General features: G+C 34.4%; 1 pseudogene; it reads left to right on the plus strand.

The window, feature by feature from the left end:
- Nucleotides 1-17519: 17519 nt before the first annotated feature.
- Nucleotides 17520-21906, plus strand: part of LOC136123596 (UDP-glucuronosyltransferase 2C1-like) — a 43941-nt pseudogene continuing 39554 nt past the window's right edge.

Genomic DNA, 21906 nt, shown 5'->3' on the forward strand with positions numbered 1-21906 from the left:
GACTTAGTGTTTTACTTCATTCATTGCTTTCAGCTCAACAAATTGAGATGCTGCTTGAGGGCTTAAGAACATAATGATTAACAATTTTCAGTACTGATCATATTGAATATTTCCTAAATATCTAACATCATTTTGGGTCCAGCATGTAAGAATTATTACATATTATCTAAAGGAACTATACAAGAAGTAGTGTAGAGCATACTCTCTCTAGTCAGTTTCCCTTCCAATCAGGAAGGTCAGGAGACTGTTAGGGTTTCTACTCTGCTATTAAGCACGTTTTACACCATCACTTTCCTTTCATATGACACACTGGACTTTGTCTCTCTTAGAATACAAAACACTATTTTTTGTCTTTGATTTGAAGATTGTCTTTCATTTGGATATTAATAATGATAGTACTTCATTTGTATTGTAACACTTTGTGGCTTCAGAAAACTAGCTAATTATATGTTAGCATGGTTAATAGTATGATGGAGCAAAAGTAAATGATTGGAATTTAATACCCACTTTTTAAAAGTAACTTAATTTTAAAAAAAATTCTTTCCTACATTAATTTTACTTACAATAAACACATTTGGAAATAAGCAAACTTCTTAGACTACACTGCAGATTCTTTGAGGGAAAAATGCATTTCTCTGAAATACTATCTGCTGTGAGGATGATTTCTACATATAATCAGAAACTCGATGAGTTTTCTCATTTCTTCCTTTTCGTTTACTCCATAACTTCCCCTGGTCTTCTCACAAACTGTATTGTGATCACTACACCAAGCACAAGTACTTAGGCTTCTTATTAACTAGTGTCAGCCTGAAATCTGCAGTAAACATGAAGACAACATGTTGAATTTTAATAGAAAGGTCTCAAAAAAAAGTATTCCCTCTCCTTCTTCTCTAACCATACAGGGTCAATTTTGGGGAGTTCTGACAGTGATTTTATTTTGAAATTCTGCCAAATTCTCCATTTAAAAAAAAGTCTCTTTCTTTCATTTCCAAAAAGTCTATCTTCAGTATGCTTGCCAATAATTTACCCATGAGGTCAAAAAATTATTCAATATAATACATATCAACCAAGTTCAGTAATAATTTACTATGGACTTTGATATTTATAACCCAAGCAAAATAGACTGAAAGTTACTATCATAGAACAAACATAAGTCTATAAAATATAAAATTATTTTAGAAAATAATATAAAATTATCTTAGGACAAATGAAAATTATTTGGGCATTTATCTGTTTTTTAAACAGGAATAGTGGCACAAATAAGTACAATGTAAATACAAATTTTTTCTTAAATGGCAAATTAACTATAAAGAAATATAGCAGAAAAAATGTATTTTCTTAATTTTTTGAGATTTGAAATAATTAAATAATTATTATACTTTAAGGTATAAAGTTTGAAAAATGTAAGCACTAATGCTGTTTGTTTTAAGATCTAATTCATGTAATCAAAACAATAACTTACCATACTTCTAAATCATTTATTCTGGCAATAAGGTAATGTCCTTTCCTATAATAATCTTTAAAATCATAGTTTAATCTTAATGTCAAGATATCTCTTTACTTTTTCATTCTTATAAAATGATTTAATATAAAGGAGTTTAAACTCAAGATTTGGATACGTTGTTAGCAATTTCTGTTTATTAAAAAAAACTACTCCTAAAAATAAATGAATATATTCTATTTATAGAGACCAAAGCTTTTCTTAAACACAAATATTTACCTATTTATATTATCTATGCATCATTATATTAACTAAATTAACAATCTGGTAATAATTTTAGGTATGCAGAGGTTAAACCTTTCTAATATGCTATATTTTTCCAGTTTAAGTTTCAATAAGAAGATGTTTTCTGGAGTTTGATGACCTCTGGCTTTCCTAGTCAGTTAAAACAATATGATTTAAAATACTCTATTTGTAAACTACACATAATCTATATTTTATAATCTATATAATCTATATGTTAGGAAATCCTGCTCAAATATCTTCTGTGTCATGACTTATTTGAAAATGATAATAGGTGTATGCAAGTATTTTGTACATGTGCACATGCATATATGTGTGAACACAAAGTGAAGCTCTGTTATAAATAAAAAGTGATTCATATGGTTGTATGTCTTGATTGTCAAACTTGCTTCCCTTTTCTGATGAGGGAAGTGTTTGTTACTGTAATGTTCTACATATTTTACCAAAAATAATGATTAACCTACAGCCTCAAATCTACCATACTCTCCAAATTTATGGGAATATCAACGGTGATATTTCAAACGGCAATACAGTTGGTACTTTTGGGTCTGCTGCCTATGGAACAAGGAACTATCAGTTCCGCAATGTACATTGAATCACTACCTACCCTTGGCTTCTCAATTTCATTTTCTCTGCAGGTTCTTTGCTTATGAATCCCACTCCAATTCTACGATGGTTCTAGATTCTGGCTCTAATGTCTCACTCTCAATTCCTCCATTAATTTCCCACAGAGATGACCTTTTCATATCTTCAGATGTAAACCACTCTTATATGATATCAGAAGTCAACATGACACCATGAAATGCAGGCACCTGTTTTTCACCTTTGTCAGGTGGTAAAATCATGATTCTTCTGCAGAGGGAAAGCTCCCCATATCTTGGATCATTTGCCCTGGTTAACATGCTTCATTTTAGATCCTGTCTCCTTTCCAGGACTCCTAGACATAAAATCTCATCATGCAGTTAGCAATAGTGATGATCCTAAAACTCATGGAGAGTTTGGAACAAATTAGACCTTTCTTCCTTTATTGATATAAAACTGCTATTTCATCGTGCTCACTGAGAATGAAAAAATGCCCCAAGGTCGATATAAATGGTTAAATGAGAAATTGATTTCTAAAGATTATAATTTCTTCCATGCTAAGTATGGAAGTGCAGCATAAAGAATTTGCATCACTCACATGTGTCTCAATTTGGTCTCCAGTTGCACCTAGTCAGCCACCAGAGAATAAACAGGTTACACATGGGAAGGTGAATTTCCTTTTGGGGTGTAAAGAAAGGCAAGCAGAGAAACCCCAGTGGCTTAAGAGCCCTCCCTAATGATGCAGATCTCACCAGGAATCAACAAGTCTTCCCTTCCATAGCGAAAAGATTCATCCTCCTATGTATATTTTATAGAATAAAGGTTATTGCAGGACTAAATTCCTGGTTAATCCATGATCAGTAAGGTGAGTGATGAATGAGATGCACTAAGTGAAATGATGTCTTTCACCTCCATCTCCATGTCGTTTATATATTTCTTCCTAGGTAAGCTGGAACTTCCTGAAATGTATTGATTATTGCAATTTAATATAAATAAAAGGTTGCTTGATAACTGCCTGGAAAGAACAAGTCCATGAAGAAGTAGAGCATGATTTAATCTATCAAATGTTTTCCCATATCTAAATTTGTGTCTCTGGTTTCAAGAAAAAATATAAGTATTGGAAAAACTGAAAAATATTACTAAGCAAGGAGGAATGGGTAAAAGGGAGATTCAACAGCAAAAAGCTAAAAATTAGCACTTTTATATATTATAGCTTGGTCAAATATCTCCTTTGTCAGCTTCTATCCATAGACTAAATCAACAATGCTGTGATGGGTGCCTGTTCAAGGAATGACATAAAAAATCTGGAAAGTTAGGCTGGAGAACTGACTTGGTTGTAAAAGTCTATTGGCAGTAATAGTAGAATCAGAAAATAGATACTTGATAATAATAATTCTAATGTTAATCCCCAAAGTTTTAGTTTTCCTTAGCAAATGAATTTTAATCCATTGAGAAGGAAGGAGTAATAACAATGCCCAGAGACAACTCATCCATAACTAAGCAATTTTCCTTCCTAATAGAGAAATAACACAGATACAATAATAGAAAAATTTGATCTGGAGAAGAGATATCAGAGATATCATTCTGAAAGCTGCAGGAACATCAGGTGTGAGCCCTTAGAAATGTTTGATTTGTAAGGCAAACAAACATAAAGTTTACATAAAGTAGTCATACTTTCTTATGTTTAAAGTAGACTTTTTACTAAAACCATGTTTGAAAGATGTAGTTCCTCATGAGTTTATTTACATTTAATGAAGTTTCTTACTGCAGTATAATATAAATGGTTACGTTTTCTTTGTAACTCCTCCCATCAAGAGGTGAAGCTACTCCTCCAGCCTTGAATTTGGTCTTGCCTCATGACCCGTTTTAAAACCCAATAGAAGGTAGCAGTGTTTTTGATATATCATGTATTTGATAAATATGGAAAAAGCAGAAATTATGAGGAAAATGAAGGTACATGTTTTTTTTCTGCAGAATTAGTGCTTTGGAAAATCTGATAGAATGAGAACTTTAGACCATCGTATTAAGACTAAGTGAGAAAGCCAGAGGAGCCTCCTTGTCAGAATATAAAGAAATTCTCATCTCTTGCAAAAGGCAAAAAAAAAAGAAAAATCAGTTTTATTTTAAAATAAAACATTTCCAGTTCTACTTAAATTCCCAACGTAGTTTTAACTTTTTTGAAGAGCAGGACCCTGGCTGAGAAAGAAAAGAATGCCAAGACATCAGAGAAATAGTTAATGTATGTGAAAATCTTGAATTCCTAGATTCCCCTGAGCCCACTCCTCTCTGTGAAGGGGTAGCACTTCTCCATTGTTTGAGGATGATATAGGGTCCTCTACCCTATACAACATCTTATGTCCCTCTCAGTATCTGCTCTTATCTCCCCTCTTGGCCACAGGCCAATGACTAGGGTTAAGTCACACTGTATAAAGCCAGGTATAAGAAGGATCAACCAAGGGAGGAAACATAGTATAGCTCAAAAGAACTGGAGGACCTATCCAATATTTACCAGCAGGAACTGAGAGATTATATATGGAACTGTATGCTGAAGAATAGGATTAAGGAAAGTGAAACATAAAGTTGTATAAGGAAGCATCATTTAAAATTTTGGAGCACTCTCAGGACATAGGATTTAATACCTGGGTTCAGACTCCAGGAGATGGTGGTAACAGAGTACTAAGATGCCTGTAGAAACTTGGAAAAAGTGATGGCCCATAGGAAGTAAAATTGATATGCTGGAAGTGCCATGATAAACAGTGAAATAAGGAATCCAAAGGCTTAGAATAGTGGATATATTAAGATTTATATGCTTGTAAGTCTGGAAAATCTACCACATGATTGTTTACTGAAGTTATAAAATGTTCATTGTGGCCATACTGTGAGGGCCAGGCTGTTGGCAGTAACAAAACTGAGCTCAATAATGTTAATTGTAATCAAATCCAAAAATAAGAGAGACTAGGTGATGGTACTCAATCATCAGAAGTCAGACAGTCACAATGATCACAGTGAACAATGAGGTTAGAGTGGCAGCCAAGCAATCTTAACCCATGAAAAGCTATCAATATGGTGATAGAGATAAACAGGCCACCAAAAAGGGCATTGTCCTGTCTGTACTACCAGAAGAGTTTGAGGATCAGTATCAGAAGGATGAGGACCATCGCTTCACTCAAATCATAATCACTTGCCAAGTTTTAGACCTGAGAGTTTTTAGACCTGATCCTTTGACTAATGAAGAGACTAAGTCCTTTAGAGGAAGAACGCTGTAGCATCACAGTAAGTGTGCATGCTAATAATTTCCTCAATTCTTTCCCAAGAGGATGAAAGCATCCTGGGGCAACTGATGATTTTTTCAGCCCCTCAAATATATAATTGGATAGAAATACTTTGTCAGTGGCACAAATCCAAACTGTATCCTTGACATGTGGGATAAAAGTTGTAATAGTGGGAAAGGTTGGGTAGAAGCAGTCTGTATTAGAGTCCTACGGCTGCTATAACAAATTACCACAAACTTGGTAGTCTATAACAACTGAAATTTATTCTTTCGCAGTTCTGGAAGCCAGAAGATTGAAATCAAAGTGTGTCAAGGTCCATTTCCTTTTGAGATTTTTTGAAAAAATCCATTCCATGATTCTCCTAGATTCTGTTGGCTACTGACAATGCATGCTGCTCCTTGGCTGTGGTTTCTCTCCAATTGCTGTCTCTCTCTTCACATCACCTTTTCCTTTGTGTGTCTATAAACCCTTTCCATCCTTCTTGTCATAAGAATATCTGTCATTGGATTTAAAGCCCATCCTAAATCCAGTATGAACTTATCTCCATATCTTTAACTTAATTACAGGCATACATCAGAGGTATAGCAGGTTGGATTCCAGACCACCACAGCAAAGCAAAGGTCACAGTGAAGTGAGTCACAAATTTATTTGTTTCTCAGTAGATGTAAAAGTTATGTTTGCACTGTAATGTAATCTATTAAGTGTGTAAAAAAATGTCCCTTCCTTAATTAAAAAAGATTTTATTGCTAATCAATGTTAATCATCATCTGAACCTTCAATGTGTCATAATCTTTTTGCTGGTGGAGGTCTTACCTTTTTGATGACTGTTAATGAATCAGGCTGGTGGTTGCTTAAGACAAGGGTGGCTGTGGCAATTTCTTAAAATAAGACAACAGTGAAGTCTGCACATCAATTGACTCTTTTGTTTCTCTGTAACATACAATGCTATTTGAAAACATTTTGTGCTCAGTAGAACTTCATTCGAAATTGGAGTCAATCCTCTCAAACCTTGCTGCCCCTTTATCAACTAAGTTTATGCAATATTCTAAATCATTTGTTTTCATTTCAACAATCTTCATAGCATCTACACCAGCACTACTTTCCATCTCAAGAAGTCACTTTCTTTACTAATCCATAAGAAGCAACTCCTCACCCATTAGTTCTATCATGAGATTGCAGCAATTCAGTCACATCTTTAGGCTCCACTTCTTTTTTTTTTGGCTGCTTCGGATCTTAGTTGTAGCACATGGGCTTCTCTCTAGTTATGGAGGGTGGGTTTTCTTTTCTCTAGTTGTGGTGTGGGCTCCAGAGTGCGTGGGCTCTGTAGTTTGCGGCACACAGATTCTCTCATTGAGGTGCACAAGCTCAGTAGTTGTGGCGCGCAGACTTAATTGCTCCGTGGCATGTGGGATCTTCGTTCCCTGACCAGGAATTGAACCCATGTCCCCTGCATTGGAAGGCGGATTCTTTACCACTGGACCACCAGGGAAGTCCCTAGGCTCCACTTCTTTCTTTTTTTTTAAACATTAAAATAAATTATTTTATTTATTTATTATTTATTTCTAAATCTTAAGTTCTATTACTTTTTATTTATTTATTTTCACACACACACACACACACACACACAACAACACATACAACCTGTATTTTATTTTTACAAAAGATAGACTGACACCAAGCACTGTAAATGGATGACCACAACAAAAACAACAATGATTGCAATTACCAAACACGAAACATACTCATACTATGTCATAATATTGATATTCAGTCCAGTAATCCTCCACTGTAACAGTTCCTTTACTTTGCAGTGAAAATTGATTTGTATATTTTTTGCCTAGGCTCCACTTCTGAGTCCTCTTGCTATTTTCACACGTGCAGTTCTTTCCTCCACTGAAGTCTTGAACTCCTTAAAAATCATCCATTAGAGCTGGAATCAATTTCTTTGAAACTTCTGTTAATGTTGATATTTTGACCTTTTCCCATAAATCACAAATGTTCTTAATGGTATCTAAAATGGTGAGTTTTTTTCAGAAGGTTTTCAATTCACTTTGACCAGATCCATCAGAGAAATCACTATCCATGACAGCTATAGCCTAACAAAATGTATTTCTTAAATAATAAGACTTGAAAGTTTTAGTTAGTCCTTGATCCATGCGATGCATGATGGACATTGTGTTAGGAGGTATGAAAACAATATTAGTCTCATTGTACATCTCCATGAGAGCTCTTGGATGATCAGGTGCCTTGTCAGTGAGCAGTAACATTTTGAAAGGTTCTTTTCTCTGACAGTAGGTCTCAGAGGTGGGCTGAAAATATTTAGCTGTAAATATATGTTGTAAAGAGATATGCTGTCATCGAGGCCTTGTTGTTCAATTTATAGAGCACAGGCAGAGTAGATTTAGCATAATTCTTAAGGGCCTAGAATTTTCAAAATGGCAAATGAACTTTGGCTTCCACTTCAAATCACCAGCTGCTTGGCCCATAACAAGAGAGTCAGCCTGTTCTCTGAAAATTTGAAGCCAGATATTGATTTCTCCTCATTAGCTATGAATGTCCTAAATGGCATTTTCTTTCAATATAAGGCTGTTTCATCCACATTGAAAATCTGCTGCCTGTAGCCACCTTCATGAATTATCTTAGCTAGATCTTCTGGATAACTTACTACAGCTTCTACATCAGCACTTGTTGCTTTACCTTGCACTTTTATGTTTTGAAGAGGGCTTCTTTCCTTAAACCTTATGATCCAAACTCTGCTAGTTCCAATTTTTCTTAGGCAGCTTCCTCACCTCTTGCAGCCTTCTTAGAATTGAAAAGAGTTAGGACCTTGCTCTGGTTTAGGCTTTGGTTTAAGGGAATGTTGTGGCTGGTTTAATCTTCTAACTAGACCATGAAATCTTTCTCCATTTCAGCAATAAGGCTGTTTCACTTTATCGTTTGCGTGTTCACTGGAGTAGCATTTTTAATTTCCTTCAAGAACATTTCCTTTGCAAAAAAAAAAAAAAAATCTTTGGTGCAAGAAGCCTAAATTTTGGTCTATCTTAGCTTTCAATATGCCTTTCTCCTTAAGCTTTATTATTTTTACCTTTGATTTAAAGGAGAGATATTCAACTCTTTCAGTTGAAAACACAGAGACCATTGCAGGGTTTTTAATGGCCTAATTTCAATACTGTTGTGTCTAAGGGAATAGGGAGATCTGAAGAGCAGGAGAGTGACAGGTGAATAGCCAGTTGATGGAGCAGTTAGAACACATGTATTTATTGATTAAGTTCATCATTTTGTATGGGTGAGGTTCGGTGGCACCCCCTAAAATTACAATAGTAATATCAAAGATCACTGATCACAGATCACCACAACAAATATAATAATAATGAAAAAGTTTGAAATAATACTGGAATTACCCAGATGTGACACAGAGGTATGTAGTGAGCAAATGCCGTTGAAAATATGGCATTGATTGACTTGATTGACTCATGGTTGCCACAAACATTCAATTGTTAAAAAGCTGATATTTGTGAAACACAATAAAGCAAAGCACAATAAAATGAGGTATGCCTGCATATTTCAAAGACTGCTTTCTCCATATAAGGTCAATTTTATAGATCCTGGGAGTTACAACTTGGACATACTTTGGGGTGTCCACTAGTCAACCCACTACAGACTTGAAACAACTTATTCTCACCATCACTTGACCCCAAAAACACAAACAGAAGACAGGATCACACTTCTGTGTATGGTGAAAATTAAAAATCTTAAAGAGTCAAAGAATGCAGGATGATGAGCTCCATCCTATCTGGGCCCCTCAAAACCAAAAGATCCTGGAAAATGGTAGTGGATCCTGCAAACTCATACAAGAATTCATTCTACTCTCATACTCTGTGTCTGATGTGATATCTCTGCTAAAGCATATTAACACATCTTCAGGTACATGGGATGAGGTCATTGCTCTGGTAGCTGTTCTCTGCCATCCCTATCTGAAAGAAGATCAGATACAGTTCTCATTCACTTGGAAAAGACAATAGTATACATGTATATACAATTTTGCCTGAAGACTATATAAAATAAACTTTCTTCTCTTCCCTCATAATATAGGCCAATAAGATATGAATTATCTGGATATCCTTCAGAAAATTGTACTAACCAGCTATGTTGACAACACTATGCAAATCAGAAAGATGAGCAAAAAGTGGTTAGTATGTTGGGCAACTGTGTAAGACACATGAGCTTTAGAAAGTGGGAGAAAAACCCTATGAATATTCAAGTGTGATCTTCCACATCAGAAAAATTAATTGAGATCCAGTGATCAGGGATATTTAAGGTTATCATTTCCAAAAGAGGATAGATTTTGCATTTTGCCTTTTTTCTGCAAAGAAAAATAATAGATAGTGTATGCCTTTTCAGGAATTAGGGGAAGCATATTTTTCCATTCTGTGACTCATAGGCCAGATAACTCAAAAGACTATCAGTTCTGAATGGACCCAGAGCAGGAAAGAATTCTGCAGTAGGTCCAGCCTGTAATAGTCTGTAATATTAGGTAGACCTTATAGTATTAAATACATCAGCAGTGAGAGAAGACACTGTATGGAATCTCTGCCAAGCTTAACAGAAGAATCACAACACAGCAATATAAAGTCATCTGAACTGAAGAATTATGTGTTTTTGGAAAAACAACTCCTGACATGTTATGGGACCCTGTTAAACATGGAACACTCAACCATGGGACATCATGGTATTTCTCACCAGAGACCAACCATCATAGAATTGGCATTAAGCAATTAAGTAGGCAAAATTACCCAGCCAGGTCACATCAGACCGCTTTTATCATCATCCACCCCAGTTCTGACTCCTAGAACAAATTAACAAAGTGACTATGGTGACAGAGAGTAAAGCTATGCATGGGCCCCAGTGTATGGGATCCTATTTACTGAGGCTCATGTAACTACTCCCTGAGTGTCAAAAGGATCATATCTGCTTGGAAGAGAATTAAACATTGAGTTCCTGATAGGGCATCATTGCTAGAGTAGACCAACTGGACACTGAGGCCAATTTCCTAAATTGGATCCCTTTCACACTGGCTATTTACCCTGACAGAAATAGTTAGATAATACTGGAAATGATTTTATCTTATTATCTACATGGACTCTGCAAAAAGGTCACATTTCATTGACCCAGAATTTTAGCAATTTTATTGGTTCCTAAGACTGAGAGGTATAAAAGTGGTTTAAAAAATCAAGATATTTTAAGGTCACGGGTGAAAATTGACTTCAGCATCAACACAAACTGAGTACCTTAGTTTTTCAGTAGAAAACAGTGTAGAGCATTTTGAATTTCCAATTTATGGCAGTTCCTTTCCCAGATGTCAATTCTCCTCAAGTTCTCATTTCTTTTTCTTCACTCATTGATACCCCGAGTTTCTGCTATTGATTCTGTTTTTGGCAATGTAATCTCAAAAGTGGCTATAGTCAGAAAGCTATAGTGATCTTAGGGTTCACCTCATTAGCTTCCCTTCTCTTAGTTGTCATGTTTCTGTGATGCCTGATATTCATAACTGAAAATAGTGTTACGTATAATTTGTCCAGTTTTCTATTTGCTCATGGCAGAAGGTTAGTCTGGTTCCAGTTACACCATCATGGACAAAAATGGAGTCAATACCTTAACTGACTTAATTACTAAGAAATTTAAATGACTTGGAAAAATCTTTGAATAAACAAATTGAAGCAGAACAGGAGGAAGCTTTCCAACAAGAATGGAATTTTTGTAATGTAAAAATTTAGTGACTCACTGAACTCAAATCCAAGAGAAAGCCCACTCTCTTATTTTTCCAGACTTCCTAAGACTAAGAGAACAAAATAAACACTTTTAGTTTTTTCCTACTAAAGTACAAATGGTTAACATCCAAGCCAGGAAACATCTAATAACATTGAGAGAGTAATACTGATAATGGATGAATTCATTGGCTGTGGGTCAAAGTTATTTATCCCTTTTGTGGTTCATAACAAATATAATTCAGCAGAATCATTAATACAAGAAATTTTTAATGATATCCAAACATTTATTGAGATATAATCAACATACAACATAGTATAAATTTGAGGTGACTTGAAATGCTTTTATATTAGAAATAATTACTGCCTTAGCATTAAATAACATCTTTGAGACACCACATAATTACCATTCTTTGCTTTTGTGGTGAAAATATTGAAAATGTTTTCACTTAGCAACTTTCAAGTGTAATACAGTATTATTAACAATAATCACCATGCAGTACATTAGGTCCCCAGAACTCATTCGTCTTATAATTGTATGTTTGTGCACTTTTACCATCATCTCTCCCTTCACTTTAACCCCTACCTTCTAGAAACCACAATTCTATTCTCTGTTTCTGTAAGTTTGGTTTCTTTAGATTCCACATATAAGTGATATCATACAGTATGTCTTTCTCTGTCAAACTTATTTCACTTAGCATTATGCCCACAATGTCCATCTATGCTGTGGCAGATGGAAAGATTTCCTTCTTTCTCATAGCTAACTAATCTTCTATTGTATACATATATCACATCAGTTTGCCCATTCATCTATTGATGGACACTTAGATTATTTCTATATCTTGGCTGTAGTTATTAATGCTAAAATGAACATAAGTGCAGATATCGCTGTAAGATCCTGTTTCCATTTCCATTGGATATGTACCCAGAAGGGGAATTGCTAAATATGTGTAGCTCTATTTTTTTTTTTTTCACAAAACCTCCATACTGTTTTCCATAGTAGCTGTACTAATTTACATTCCCCCAAATAGTACACTAGAGTTCTCTTTTGTCCATATGGTCACAAATACTTCTTGTGTCTTGTACTTTATAATAGCTATTCTAACAGATGTGAGGTGATAGATCATTGTGGCTTTGGTTTGCATTTCTGTGATGGTTAGAAATGTTGAGCACATCTTCACATACCTCTTGGTGATTTATAATATGTATTCTTTGGGAAAATTATTCAATGTGTCTACCCATTTTAAAACAGATTTTTAAAACTATTAAGTATAGAGTTCTTTATGTAGTTTGGATATTAATGCCTTATCAGATATATGATTTGCAAATATTTTCTCCCATTCTGTAGGTTGCCTTTTATTTTGTTTATTTTTATTCTTCCTGTGTAGAACTTATTAGTTTGATATAGTCCCACTTGTTTATTTTTGCTGTGGTTGCTATGCTTCTGGTGTCAATCAAAAAAAATCAATGCCAAGACCAAAGTCAAAGAGCATTTCTCCTATCTATTCTTCTATGAATGCTTTCAGTTTTTGTTATGTTTAATTCTCTATCAATTGCATGCTAAATGTTGTGAGTGATGTAGGATAGGGGTCCAGTTTAATTATTTGGCATGTGGTTATCCAGTTTTCTAACCCCATTTATAAAAGAAACTATCATTTCCCCATTTAGTGTTATTGGATCCCATATAAAATATGAGTTAACCTTATAGTCAATGCTTTTTTTGTTTTAAACTCTCAATTCTGTTCCATTGGTCTACATGCATATTTTATGTCAGTGTCATACTGTTTTGATTACTATAGCTTTGTAACATAATTTGAAGTCAGGAAGTGTGAGCCTTCTAGCTTTGTCCTTCTTTCTCAGGATTACTTTGGCAATTATTTTGTGGCTCCATATAAATATTAGGATTGTTTTTCTTATTTTTGTGAAGATGCCTTGGAATTTTTACATTAATTGCATTGAATACAGAAGGCTTTGGATAGTATGGATATTTTAACAATATTAATTCTACTAATCCATGAATATGGGAATCATTCCAACTTTCTGTGTCTTCTGTTTATTTCAAATAAGTCTTATAAATTTTGGTGTACAGAACTTTCACATCCTAGGTAAATTTACTCCTAAACATTTATTCTTTTTGATGCTATTTTGGATGGAGTTGTTTTCTTTGTTCTTTTTTGAGATGTTCTGTTGTTAGTGTATAGAAATACAACCCATTTCTGTACATTGACTTGTACTCTGCAAATACACTGAATTCACTGGTCACTTCTAAAACTTTTTGGTAGTCTTTATAATTTCCTATATAAAAGATAATATCATCTGCAAAGAAATGCAATTTTACTTCTTTCTTTCCAATTTGGGTGCCTTTTATTTCCTTGTCTTGACTGATTGCTCTAGCCAGGACTTCTAGTACAGTATTGAATAGAGCACATGTGTTATTCCTGATGAAATCCCAGAGGAAAAGCTATCACTTTCACTGTTATGTATGATGTTAGTTGTGGGTTTGCATAGATTGCCTTTATCATGTTGAGTCATGTTCTTTTTATTCCTAACTTGTTAAGCATTTCTATCATGAAAAGATGTTATATTTTTTTCAAAATTTTTGTGTCTATAATATGCTCATATGAGTTTTATTTTTCATTCTGTCAATATTGTGTATCATAATACTGATTTATGTATGTTGACCCATGTTTGAGTCCCAGAGATAAATCTTATTTGATCACAGTGTATGGTCCCTTTTTTGTGCTGTTGAATTTGGTTTGCTAATGTCTTGTTGAAAAAAATTGACATCTATATTCATCAGAGATATTGGTCTGAGTTTTCTACCATTTCAGCTTTTGTTTGTATGGGAAAGTATCATTCCTTTATTTCTGAAGGACATCATTTTCACATAAAATATTTCAGGATCATAGGTTTTTTTTCTTTTGGAACTTTTAATATACCAACCAAATCTGTCCTGGTCTGCAAAGTTTCTGCTGAGAAATTTAATAATATCCCTATGGGGAGTTCCCTTGTATGAAGTGAGTTGTTTTTTTCTCTCTTGCTGGTTTGGTATTTTTCTCCCTTTGCTCTTTGTTCTTAACTATTGAGAATTTGATTATCATATGTCTTGGTTAAGTCTTCTCTTTGGTGATTCTGTGTGGGAACCTCTGAGTTTCATGTACCTGGAAGTCCACATTCCTCCCCGAGCTTGAGAAGTTTTAGCTATTATTTCTTAAATTAAGCTTTCTGCACCTTGTTCTCTCTCTTCTCCTGCTGAGAATCCAATAATGCAAGTATTGTTTAACTTTAAGGTGTCCCGTTCTTCACATAAGCCTCCAGCACTCTTTTTTAGTCTTTTTCCCTTTTTGTCTTCTGACTAGATACTTTCCAATGACTTGTCTTTGAGCTCACAGATTCTTTTTTCTGCTTCACTGAGTCTGCTCTTGAGGCTCTGTATTCATTTTTCATTCCATTCATTGTATTCTTTAGCTCCAGGATTTCTGGGGTATGTTGTTTGTTTCTTTTCATTGTTGTGTTATTTTTAGAAAAATATGGTCTATAATTTTTCCTGTTTCATTTTTGTTTCTTTTTATGATTTCTGTCTGTGTTGAATGTTTTATTTTGTTCATGTATTGTATTCTTGATTTCGCTGAGCTGTATTTCATTGTCTGTGTTCTCTCACAGCTCTCTTAGCTTCCTTTAAAAATTATTTAAAATTCTTCTCAGGGAATTCAAAGATCTGTATTTCTTTGTAATTTGTTGTTGGAAAGTTATTGTGTTCCTTTGGTGATGTCATGTTTCCTTAATTTTTTATGTTCCTTAAAGGCTTGTGTTGGTGTTTGCACATAAAGCATCAGTTACCTCACACAATCGTTACTGACTGGCTTTGGGACAGAAATGCTTTCTCCTCTCAGTCTGACTAGAAAATCTGAGACTTTCTCAGACCTTTCTTATGGATATGTCTGTTCCACATTGCTTTTTCCCTCTTTAGGGGGATTTCTTCAGGTTGTATGCCTTCTTTTGATTCCACAATGGAAGCTGTGTGTTGAGGGTCTCCAATTTGTTTTCCCTAGTGTAGAGTCCTGAAATGTTCAAGTTTGTGAGTCTTATCCCAGTCCCACAGATATGGGTCAGGTTTCTGCACTTGCTTACTCTTATTCTCCATGGCAGTGTACAGCTGGAGACAGCTCTGTGGGTCAGGGAGAAGGAGCAGCAGGGTTTAGTAAAGGAGCACAAAGCATTGGGGGAGTCTATGGCCTCACAGAGCAGTCTTCTGATGAGTTGTCCTAAGAAGATGGTGGGCAGGCTTCCTAATGGAGTCCAGAAATTGTTTAGAAGGAAGAACCACAGAGCGGTTACTAGCCTTGCTTTGATAAGTTCTAAGGCCTGGTGATGATCCCAGCCTCTCCTATCTCCTTAGCTTTGCAGATCACCTCAGTAATCTGGGAAAGGTGAGAAAGAAGTGGACATCCCTTATTGCTGGGGAAACCAAATACTCATAAGATTTCACTTTCCACGTAGGAGAAATTACAGTTCTCCTAAAGAAGAAGTTCTTACAAGGAACTTTCCTGGAACTGGTCCATAATGCCCTGTGGAAGGAATGACACAGGCAAAGTGAAATTGTTTTCTTACCCTCTTCAATGAATCTGTTCTTGGAATGATTTGCTCCAATTGTGGGATAAAACTTCTCCACCGGACTCCCAGAAACTTACGTTCATCCCTGGATGACTGCCAATATCAATATTCTGTGTGGATGACAGTAGAGATCTCCTTCTACAGTGTTGATGCTGTCACTACAGGAAAGAAATTCTTATCATGGAAAGTTTAAAGGAAGCTGATATCAATGAAGGGGGAAAGTGAAACAACATAAAATTAGAAAACTAGGGTCTTGTGGGCCATTTCAAAGAGTATAGATTTTAATGTACATATAAGAGAAAGTTATTAAACCATTTTGCTCAAGTATGATATTTTCTGAAATAGAATCTTTTTGAAAATCAGAAAAGTTTCTCTATGGAGAGTAAGTTGCAGGTGTGCAGAAGTTGAAGAAGTGATATTGGAAGGGTACTTCAGTAAGTCCAGATTAGATATGAAACTGAATAGGGTTCGATTGATGATAGTGAAGACTGCAAATGAAAATAGATTGGCTTACCATTTGGCGGTAGAATTTAATATAGTAGGAAATTGAGTAATTATGCAATTATATTTTTATTATTAGTCAATTATTCTTATGATAATGTTATTATCATCCTATATTCCTATTGATTAATAACTTGAGGAAAATCAACGTTTTAAGCAAAAGAACTATAGATGAAGTTATGATCCTAAATATAATTGTTTCCATTTCTACATGGAGTAGTGGCTTCCAGTTGTGAAGATTCAAGCCAAAAAAAAAAGGGAATTTTACACTATAAGAAGAATCTTAGAACAAGAAAGCAAAGAAAAGAGAAGTGGATACACTAGAAGGAAGCGTAAGATAATCAAGATGTCTTATTCATGATTTACCTTCTCCATTCTAAGTTATCTCTTCACAACATAACATTAATCTCACCTAGAATCAGAACTTGACTCATATCCACAGTAATAGCAAAAAGATATTTTTCTTAAAGATAGTTGTGATACAGCCAAACTGGCACTTTATTTAGCATCAGAATATTTATATTAAATTCTCCTTGCCTTAACAGCTCTTAAACTCGACATATTTTATTTTTCTGGCAGTAAGTGTTTGTCTCTTTCCTATGTAGAATATCTAGCATAATTATCAGTAAGAGAAATACTAGAGAGACCACTCTTTTCAAATGGACATTCAAAGAAAACCAGAGAAAAATTCCAAAAAATCTAGTTTTAATTGAGTATGCATCACATGATGATGGATTTTTTTAACATTACCAAGAAATTATTATGGATTTGTCTTTAACTTTAAGCCTTTTTATTTTTATATCATCCAAAAGAAGTTTGGAAATTCTCACTTGTTTTTTTTTCCTTAATATATTATTGACTTCATTGACTTTTTTTTCCGTCACAGCAGTTGCATTGCATTTTAATCATTTTCTTTTAAATTAATTAATTTATTTTTTAATTGACATATGGTGGATTTACAAGTACACAATTCAAAGTTCAACCCAGCCTACTATAAAATAAAATAAAATGGATAAGATTTAGTTTGAGCAAGAGTTAACCATGAAGACTGTGAAAGGCTTCTGTGTCCTTTTCAGGCTGCATCTATGTCTCTTTGACCCTGGAAGGACTGGGAAAGTACTTGTATGGCCTGAGGATTTTAGTTACTGGATTAATTTAAAAGTTATTCTGGAAGAACTCCTCCTTCACACACATGAGATAACCATCCTGGTACCTTCACCAAGCCTTCTGCTGGATAATACCAAGATTCCCTTCAACGTGGAGATCATCCAACTTCCAGTAACTAAAGAAGCTTTCATGGAAGAATTTGATACTGGTCTCTATACAATTTCTTTTGAAGTGCCGAAACTTTCATGGTGGGACTTGCAAGAAAAACTAACAAAAATGATCAGCAGTTTATTAACATCAGACAAATGAGCATGTGACAGTGCTATCACAAACAAGGAGTTACTCAACAGGCTACAGGCAGCTAAGTTTGATATCTGTATTGATGACCCTTTAAGCTTTTGTGGGGAATCAGTGGCTGAACTCCTCAATATCCCATTTATATATTCTTTTTGGTTTTCTTATGGGAATGTCATTGAGAGATTGTGTGCTGAGCATCTTATACCTTCTTCATATGTTCCTGGCATCACATCAGTACTGACAGACAATGTGACTTTTATACAGAGGCTGAAGAATTGGGTTTTTCTATGCAATGAGTGAAATGTTATATTCATATGATATATTTCTGGAATGGGATAAGTATTACAGCAAGGTTTTAGGTAAGAGAAATGTGCATGTAATGATTCTTATTTCATATGTAAAATGTAAATATTTATCTGACTGTATAAAAACTTACAAAAAAGTGTTTTTAAGAGAGAACCCAAGCTCCTCTTGCTTAACTGTATTGAATGAAAAAATAATAATTTTCTTCTTTCTTTTCTCTTTTTTTTCTCTTTTTTTCCTTTTTTTCTCTTTTTTGTTTTGTTTTATATGATGGAGTACTGACAATATATCAAAGAAGGAATATTCTATATATCTATGCATAAATCCTGACCGATGCCCGTAGGTTTTTTTGAAGTAACTGGAAAACCCAAATCTGACACTGTGCTTAATTTCCATAACCTTGGACTACTCTCTTGTTTACTTCTGGTACACAGCCTGTTTTCTTTCTGATTAACAGCTGCTTCTTAGGCTTTCTGTTTGCATTCTATCAGGGATTGGTTAGTTGGTTGCAGAGCTTGGCATGTGGTGAGCATGAAACTAGAAAATAAATAAATAAATGTAGCTTCGTTTCATCTGCTCTTGTTTTCCAAAGGAGAAAAAAGGAATATTTTTCCCTAAAGGACCATGTTTCTAAACTTTTAACCTATTATTTTATTGTTGCTGTTGTTCTATTTTAAATTTCATTAGAGGTCAACTAGTGAGCTTTTACTCTGAGCACAAAGTTTTTCTCTGTTTAAGCAAGTCTGTTTACCCCCTCTGTTTTTCCTTTTGATTTTTTTTATTTGAAAAGCATTCATTTAATTGTGTCATGGATGATTTTTGCATAAGACATTATTTATCTTTGAGGAAGCCCTACCCTACTTACATTATTTAGATTTTTTGAGATATAATTAACATGTAACATTGCATTCATTTCAGGGATCTACAAAAATTAATCAATAGTCAGTCTACAAAAAACTGGAAAATTGTATTCGAGCCAACGTGAGGATTATAATCCAGGAGACAGTTTTTCATAAAGCTCTGAGGAATGTTCTCCCCATTAGAAGTCAAAGCACAGTTGTACAAGTTTTTGAGACAAAGTGTTATACATCAAAGTAATATACTGACAGTTTACATAGGTCAAGAAGGCGAGCTGTGGGTCACTGTAATCCCTTAAGGGATTAAGGAAGGAATTTTATCTCCTAAGGAGCTACCTTGCTGGCACCAGGAGGAAATTGGTTTTTTTGTTGTTGTGGTGGTGGTGGTTGAGTAGGCACTCTTGTGTCTTCTAAGGGGACCTAGTTAATGTAGAATGCAGATACACTAAAGGGGGCGGGTGGGGTAGTGGCTCAAATGGAAGAGAAAATTTTATGTTAAATTTTTCTTGTCCTGCCTTAAAATCATTTCCTTTTATCACAGGTATACAACATAATGGTTTTATATTTGTACATATTGAACACCACAAGAACTTGTTAACACTCATCACTGAATGTAGTTTTTTTTTTTTTTTGAGATGAGAACTTTTAAGATCTACTCTCTTAGCACATTTCATATATACAATACAGTACTATTAACTATAGTCACCATGCTGTACATCACAGCCACAGGACTGACTTATTTTATAACTGCAATTTCGTACCCTTTCACCACCTTCACCTACCTATTGTGCCCATCTTCCAGCCCCAGCATCTGGCAACCACCAATCTGTTCTCTGGTTCTATGAGTTCATTTTCTTTTTTGTTTTGTTTTCTTTTTAGATTCCACATTTAAGTGATATCAAATAGGATTTTTCTTTCTCTGTCTGACCTAATTCACTTACCATGATTTCCTCAATTTCCATCTGTCGAGGCAAATGACAGGTTGTCCTTTTTTCTCATGACTTAATACTATTCCATGGTATATATAATCATATTTTCTTTATCCATTCACCCATTGAAAAACATGCAGATTTCTTCCATAGTTTGGCTACTGTATAATGTTCCAAACTTGCAGTGAACATGGAGTGCCATAGTAGTTTTATTTTTAAATTTTTGAGGAATCTCCAAACTGTTTTCCATAGTTTTACACAAATTACATTCCCACCAACAGTGCACAAAGGCTCCCCTTTCTCCAGATCCTCCCCAGCATTTGTTATCTCTTGTCTTTTCATGATAGCCACGCTAATAGGTGTGAGGTGATATCTCCCCGTGGTTTTAATTTGCATTTCCCTGATGATTAACAATGGTGAGCACATTTTTATATATTTGCTACCTATTTGAATAGCTTCTTTGGAAAAATGTCTATTCAGGTCCTTTGCTCAATTTTTAATTGAATTATTATTTTTTTTGTACTGAATTGTATGAATTCCTTAGAGATTTTGGATGGCAACCCTGTATCCAATATATGGTTTGAGAATAATGTCTCTTATTTCATAGGTTGCATTCTCATTTTGTTGATCATTTCTTTTGCTGTGCATAGTCATTTTAGTTTGAAGTAGTCCCACTTATTTATTTTTAATTTTGTTTTTTATGCTTTTGTGTCATATTTTAAAAGTCATTGTCAAGACCTCTGTCAAGAAAATTTTCTGTCATGTTTTCTTCTAGAAATTTTTTGGTTTCAGGTCTTACATTGACATCTTTAATCTATTTCCAGCTAATTTTTGTGGAGTAAGATTGGAGTCTAGTTTCATTCCTTTGCACATGAATATCCATTTTTTTCAGCAAGAATTGTTTAAAACTGTCATTTTCCATTGAGTTGTTTTGGTTCCTTTGTGAAATATTAGTTGATCAAATATGCATGGGTTTATTTCTGGGCTCTTGATTCTGTTCCATTGGTCCATGCGTCTGTTTTTATGCCTGTACCAAATTGTTTTGACTACTATTGCTTTATAATCTTGCTTGAAATCAGAAACTGTGATGCCTGCAGATTGGTCTTTTTTCTCAGGATTTCTTTGGTTATTTGGGGTCTTTTTCAGTTTCATGTGAATTTTAAAATTGTTTTCTTTGTTACTATTTTTGACAGAAATATCTCTAATAAGGCATCATTACTAAAAAATTAGTTTATTCCTGAAAAATTAAAATTTTCCTTTATAGTTGTGATCTCTTGTTTTATAACTGCTTCCCTTTTCCTTTTATCGAGTATCTGTTCTAAATGGATACAGGATTTCTTGGGGATTAATGATTTTCTAAAATTTAATAGTGGTGATTGTTTCACAACATTATAAATATACCAAAAACTACACTGTCATTTATTTAAAAGGAAGACTTGATTGTATTTAAAATATATCTCAATGAAACTTTTACGAAAGGGTATGAGAGTGAAACATTTCACAAAGAGAATAATATTATACTCATGGCTGACACCAATAAGGCAGTGAAATGGGATACACACTGAGTATGAAACTGGATTTTGAATACCTTTGGCATTACCAGAATCAAAACCTAAATTAATGAGATTTTCTTGTGATCTCATGCAGATAGATCTTCCTGGCAGTTCAAAATCGCTTACATTTTCTAATCAAACTTTAACACACTTAGAATATCAAGGAGATTATTCAAAAAGCCATGTGGAGAGAAACCAGATAGCAATGGTTTCCTCCTATTAGTGATATAGAGTACATATTTTGAAAGGACACCAAAATGCTGGGTAAGGTCCCTTACACCACAGTAATTGAATAGAATTCAGAAAGGAGGCTCTGGTTCAAAATTAAGAAAAATAATTTAATCAGAGTCACTAATTTTATTTCTTATTCTGTTAATATTCA

This window comes from Phocoena phocoena, chromosome 5, assembly GCF_963924675.1.
Source record: "Phocoena phocoena chromosome 5, mPhoPho1.1, whole genome shotgun sequence".
NCBI classification, from domain to species: Eukaryota; Metazoa; Chordata; class Mammalia; order Artiodactyla; family Phocoenidae; genus Phocoena; species Phocoena phocoena.